The following is a 6,807-nucleotide window of genomic DNA, read 5'->3' as shown; positions in this document are numbered from 1 at the left end:
TACAAATATTCTTGTTTTATTGTTATTGTTATTTACTTTGTCACTGAATAAATATCCATTTAAAATTGTCCAAAGTTAGCGTTATGTTTATGCATGTTGAAAATACCTGTAAATAAAGTTCAATGACAATTACTGTTTGTTTTAATCAATTTATTAATACAATAAAACTTTTAAACTTACAAAACAAATATAACAATGTAACAAAAATATTCCAATAAATACATCTCATTTTGAGACCAACCTTTAATAATGGGAAAAAAAAGTCTGTCCATCCTTTCCCTGCTCTCTCCTCTCCTCAGCCTCTTTGATGCATCATATTCTCTCTAATGAGGTCAAGCAGCTTATCATCCTCATCCCTTCTCCTCTTTCTCCCTGTTGTGGGTGGCTCACTCCGTTCCCCATCAGCAGTGTCCTCTTCCCTTTCATTTAGGTCACCCACTGCTGTGCTTGGTCCTGAGTGTCCTCAGGGATAGAGAAAATTAGGACAGGAGGCCTAATGGAAGGCCTCTGTGGCTGACTCCCTCTCCTGACCCTGGATACTTCAATCCTAAAGGCAAAGGAAATCAAAAATGACAGTTGACAAGTGATAACAACACAACTCTTAGTAAATGTACTAGTGCTGTCAGCGTTAACCTTGTTAAAATGACGTTAACGCCATAACCGCATTAACGCGGCAAATCTCCGTTAGCGATTTAGTGTGGATCGCCCCATGCGTGGGTTAGCACAGCGTCAACACATTAGCTATCCGCGCTAACGAGGTTTAACGAAGTTAATGCTGACAGCACTAAAATGTACATTTATTAACTTGTGTTCTTATGAATTATCTTCTTGATAACAACATACTTTGTATTTTTTCTTTAAGTTACCCCATTTTTTTCTGGCCTGCAATGGGGTGACTTCCTCTGTGGGCCCATCTTCTCCACAATTGTCCTGATTACACTAAAAAAAAAGCAAGAAGACAGAAAACCATGGCATGGTTAATCTCCAAATCCAAAAGTTTTCACAGCAGAACACAAGAGGAATACCGTCTGGACATCCCAGGTTCTGTACAGCATGAGGGTTAATAAAACCGTTCTTATATGAAATTTATGTTTACATCGATTTATTCTTGTACCTATGCCACAGTGGCTGAATTCTTCATCCCAGTGAAGAGATGACCATTTTCACCTCCCATTTTAGTAAATTGAGCTGCTTGCCCTTTGTTTCCTACAAAAGAGATTTATTCGAAAAAATCTAAATTAGCTGTATGTAAGCAGCAATATATGAAAAACCACGGGACCCACCATACAAGCTAGTTTAGTGGCAAAGTTTATGAAGATTATTTGAATAAAAAAAAAACTGTAAGCAAATGCCAAAAGTCTAACAACACAACAGCTACAAAAATTTTACTTTTGTACCACACTGTAAAAAAAATCCTAATATAAAAGTATTTTACTGTGTATTGTACAGTTTTGGTCGGTTCTTCTAGAATATCATTAAATTTACATAAATAGACTGTGATTTCACATTCCAAATGTAAATTAACGTAAAATCACTGTAATGTAATAAAACATAATTTTCTTGTTTTTTAAATGTATCTGTCTGTACATATGCATATTTAGATTGTTAAAATACATTCACAAATGTATCATGATTTCACAAATATGTGTCCGTTATTTTAAAGATTGAACTGTTAAATTCAAATGTAATGCTATGGAAAAATATATAAAATGATTCTCATAAACTTTTTTTACATCAAATAATTTTTATTATTAGTGCTACTTAGGGCGATCGTGGCTCAAGAGTTGGCAGTTCGCCTTGTAATCAGAAGGTTGCCGGTTCGAGCTCCGCCTCGGACACTCTCGGTCGTTGTGTCCTTGGTCAAGACACTTCGCCTACCGCCTACTGGTGATGGCCAGAGGGGCTGATGGTGCGATATGGCAACCTTGCCTCTGTCAGTCTGTCCCAGGGCATGCAATCCATTATTATTTAAACCAACTGTTAACTCTATATTTCTGTACATTTAAGTATTATTATTCATATTGCCACATTCATTGACCTTGTTTATAGGTAATTTCATTGTTTAATCACATTAACATGTTCCTAATTTAATGTTTAAAAGCACTTGAAAAAGGCAAAATCCCATGTAAAATTAGGGCAACAAACTGTATTGTCATTACTGAAAATAACCATATTTTTATGAGAAAGTTATTTTCTGTTATTTTCTGTTATTATTTTGGTGCCCCAGCTGCCGCAATATTACTGTTTTTCTAGGATTTTTTTTTTTAACACTGCACCAGATTTTCACATACTTACATTTCAAAGTGTATTCCTCTCCTGCTTTCACGAGAAAGGTCTGGCTGCAGCCACTGTGGAGCGCCATATTGCGACCTCCACAGTAACCGGATGCAGGTGACCTCCACAGTAGCTGGAAACACGTACCCTGCATGGATACAGTGGAAACCTTGCAAGTGGATGGGACAGAGTCTTTCATATGTACATTTGCCATTAGTAAAAAAGTTCGTCACAAAGCGATTTATATATTGTTACGAACTTGTATTTTCTTGTGTTTGTTCTGGGCAGGTAATATCTGGTTATGTTAATTCAGCTGTGCCAGGGCTCTGCTCCGATTGGTGCGTGGATACACCGGCCCGACGCGACTGGTTCCAGCTGGAGGACCCGCCCATTAAAAGGAGGCTGGAGCGCTACGGCTTGAGAGGTCCTCGCGTCTCTCCTCATTACCCAGCAGCGTAACTGTGGCAGCCGCTGGCTGCAGTGCGGCTTGAAAGTGTTGGAAGTGGAGTGGGTAGGGGTGAGCTGCCGTTTCTTTTGATCACCCGTTTTTTCTCCTGTTTTGAATTAGTTAAGGAGGTCAGACTCTGTCTTTATTTTTGACTTTGTTTTGGTAAGGTCAAGGGTGTGGGATTTATGTAGATTTGCTTTGTTTATTATTTTGGCCTTGGCTCACCCTGAAGTGTTGACACTCCCGTTCTGTTGTTCCTCTTCTTTCTTCCACCTTGTAAATAAATCACACTTTAACGAACGGACTTGTTTCCTGTGGCTGCTTGGGTCTTCGGGGGGGGGAAGCGAGTGCCTCGCTCATGTTATGGCCTGGCCCTAGACGGGTCGTAACAATATTTATAAATACTAATATTCTCTATTCTATGCTCTATGCTTTTTTATTGCCCAGATTTTAGTTAGCCTTTGCCAAATTGTCTTTTATATGTCAATAGATATGTATGTTAAAAATAAAAGTGTCTGGTAAACTATGTTTTTAAAAAAAAATAATTTTCTCCCCAAATCTATTACATGCTAAGTGTAACGTGTTATATATACTAAAACCTGAACTCAAATGTGTATACAGTGTTTATCTGCTTTTCTCTCTGTTTTAGATGCACATATCAATTTGGAATTCTGCCTCAAAGCCAGAATTGCAGGATGCACAACATGTTGAAGAAGACTCTTTCACTGCCCTCTGTGCCCCACTTTCAGCCCTACTGTCAGGGCAAAGATTGAGGAGCATATAAATGGACACGTTAAAAATGCTTTGCCTTTCAAAGGTATGTTGGTATTAAAATTACCTCATAGTTAAAGTTATAAATATGGACTTCTTTTCAGCACTTCTGCAGTCTCTCTGTTGACTTACAAGTTGCTTTTCACATGGTACAGTTCAGTGCATTCATCAGCTAGTGTGTTTTTATATTTTTTTTTCTTGTTTAGTACATTTCTTAACAGCTCTTGTGATCCATACCTTTTTGCCTTTATTATTGAGGATGGCTTGGATGTTTTTGTTAACACGTGCAATCTGTTTGTTAGATAAACTGATCGCATTCTATACAACTACATTTAAATTACATGTGGGGTTTTTTTCCTCTCTTGCAGACAAAATGATATGCCGGTGCAGGCTGCCATGTAGGATGGCAGGACACTTCCACTGCCCTGTCTGTAACATGACAATTATATGGTATGGGGATATGGCAAGGCATTTATTGTCATGTCAGCATTCTTCAATGCCAAGTCAGCCACCACTATCAGGACTGCTCTCCGCTGCACTCTCCGATGAGCCTCGTCTTCCTCCTGCTGCACTCTCCGAGGAGCCCCGCCTCCCTCTCGCTGCACTATCCAAAGAGCCCCGTCTCCCTCTCAATGTCTTGTCTACAGTATCTAAACCATTTTCTGAATCTTCAGTAGAACATTCATATGCTCTACCCTCTGTGCTAAATGAAACTGCGGTTTATGGAAAGTCCATGAAAATGAAATGCCCTCGCCGGTGATCTTAGTCTTCTTAAAAAAAACTTCAAGGCTCACATGATGAGAAGGCATTCAAAAAGATCAATAGATGTTTGCCTGGCCTGTCATCTGCACTGTGTTTGTGTACAGGGACTTCCTCCTCTTTGTTTTTCAGTTTGCAGAGGACATGGAGCTCTTTTTAAAAGCATGTGCTGAAAAGCAGGGACTACGGGTCAATGTGATGTTTGACATTTAATGAACAGATGAAGGCACTGGCTGTTTGTTTTTTTTTTTATGTGTTGTTGGGTTTTTTTTTTCAGTGTACAGAATTCCAATTAAACTTACTTCAAAATGTTGTTCACTTGTTTCCATGTTCATACTTATAGTAAAAAATTGCAGTGTAAATGTAACAGCATTGTTTATACTTGTAACTTCAAAATAAAAAGCTTACCGTTGATATTAACAGTAATGTATTACCTTGTAATCAATTACATTTTTATACATTTTACACATTAACCCTCTGGGATCTGTGCTGGCCATATGTGGCCACTTCACTTCTTTTGTTTTTCGACCATTTCTGCTGTGTTAATGCAAATGGAATGAAACTTCCCAAAGGTCTAGATTTTTTTTTCATCCATCCACCCATCTTCTTCTGCTTTATCCGGGGCCGGGTCGCGGGGGCAGCTGCCTAAGCAGAGAAGCCCAACCACCTCCTCTAGCTTATCCGGGGGAACACCAAGGCCAAGTTCCCAGGCCAGCCGAGAGATATAATCTCTCCAGCGTGTCCTGGGTCTGCCCCGGGGCCTCCTCCCGGTGGGACATACCCAGAACACCTCACCCAGGAGGCATCTTTGTCACATGCCCGAACCACCACAGCTGGCTCCTTTCGATGTGGAGGAGCAGTAGCTCTGCTTTGAGCCCCTCCCGGATGGCTGAACTTCTCACCCTATCTCTAAGGGAGAGGCCAGCCACCCTTCGGAGGAAGCTCATTTCCACCGTTTGCATACGCGATCTCGTTCTTTCGGTCACTACCCACAGCTCATGGCCGTAGGTGAGGGTAGGGACGTAGATCGACCAGTAAATTGAGAGCTTCGCTTTTACGCTCAGCTCTCTCTTCACCACGACGGACCGAAGCAGCGTCCGCTTCACTGCAGCCGCAGCACCAATCTGTCTGTCGATCTCCGGCTCCCTTCTCCCATCACTCGTGAACAAGACCACAAGATACTTGAACTCTTCCACTTGGGGCAGGAACTCATCCCCGACCCGGAGTGGGCACTCCACCCTTGTCCGGCTGAGAACCATGGCCTCAGATTTGGAGGTGCTGATCCTCATTCCCGCTGATTCACACTTGGCTGAGAACCGTTCCATTGCGAGCTGGAGGCCATCACCCGATGAAGCCAAAAGAACCACATCATCTGCGAAAAGCAGAGATGAGATTCTGAGGCCACCGAAGTGAAAGCCCTCCACCACTTGGCTGCGCCTAGAAATCCTGTCCATAAAAATTATGAGCAGAATCGGTGACAAAGGGCAGCCCTGGTGGAGCCCATCACCCACCGGGAACGAGTCCGACTTATTGCCGGCAATGCGAACTAAGCTCTTGCAATGGTTGTATAGGGATCGAATGGCATCTCCATTGGTTGGTGGTTGGTGCCTGCTGCATTGAGCTGCGGCCGCAAGGTGGTTGGTGCCTGTCGTGGTGGTAACCCCCGAACCAAATGGTGGACACCAGAGGTGAAGGGAGCCACCAGGCTGAAGAAGGAGTCCTGTCGGGCTTGGTTGGCCTGTGAGACTTCGGAGGCAGCTGACAGGTACCGACAGGCCAAGTGGAATGCGGCTCGGGCAGTGGCTGAAGCAAAAACTCGGGTGTGGGAGGAGTTTGGTGAGGCCATGGAAAAAGACTTTCGGACTGCCTCAAGGAGATTCTGGCAAACCGTCAGGCGTCTTAGGAGGGGGAGCGGTGCTCTACCTGCACTGTGTATAGTGCTGGTGGAGTGCTGCTGACTTCGACTGAGAAAATTGTCGGGCGATGGAAGGAATACTTCGAGGACCTCCTTTGACATGTCTTCGGAGGAGGAAGCAGAGTCTGGGGATGAGGGGGATGACCCGCCAATTTCCGGGGGCGAGGTCACTGAGGCAGTTAAACAACTCCTTGGTGGCAGAGCCCCTGGTGTGGATGAGGTCCGCCCCAAGTTCCTGAAGGCTCTGGACGTTGTAGGGCTGTTCTGGCTGACACGCCTGTACAATGTTGCGTGGAGATCAGGGGCAGTACCCCTGGACTGGCAGACCAGGGTGGTGGTCCCCATTTTTAAGAAGGGAGACCGGAGGGTGTGTTCCAGCTACAGGGGGATCACACTCCTCAGCCTCCCTGAGAAAGTCTATGCCAGGGTGCTGGAAAGGAGAGTTGGTCCGCTAGTTGAACCTCAGATGCAGGAGGAACAATGCGGTTTTCGTCCTGGTCGCGGAACACTGGACCAGCACGATTGAGCTTTGAGTTTCCCGGTCAAACTTAGCTTTGAAGCACATGCTAAAAACACTTTTACTGTTGTACATTTCATAACAAGATACCATAGCCAAAATATTAACTCTCAAAAAAAATTA

At 43.3% G+C, this 6,807-nt stretch overlaps 1 long non-coding RNA gene across 1 annotated transcript; it reads right to left on the bottom strand.

Annotated features, from left to right (window-relative positions):
* Positions 1 to 275: 275 nt before the first annotated feature.
* Positions 276 to 2,413, bottom strand: LOC120439799. The gene is made up of 3 exons (XR_005612777.1): positions 2,296 to 2,413; positions 844 to 939; positions 276 to 547 (listed from the first exon to the last, which is right to left on the bottom strand). It is a non-coding gene; the product is annotated as an uncharacterized LOC120439799 (long non-coding RNA).
* Positions 2,414 to 6,807: the final 4,394 nt, after the last annotated feature.

Source organism: Oreochromis aureus, linkage group 4 (assembly GCF_013358895.1).
Source record: "Oreochromis aureus strain Israel breed Guangdong linkage group 4, ZZ_aureus, whole genome shotgun sequence".
NCBI classification, from domain to species: domain Eukaryota; kingdom Metazoa; phylum Chordata; class Actinopteri; order Cichliformes; family Cichlidae; genus Oreochromis; species Oreochromis aureus.
The sequence above is the reverse complement of the archived record's forward strand: the minus strand, read 5'-3'. Positions and strand labels throughout refer to the sequence as shown.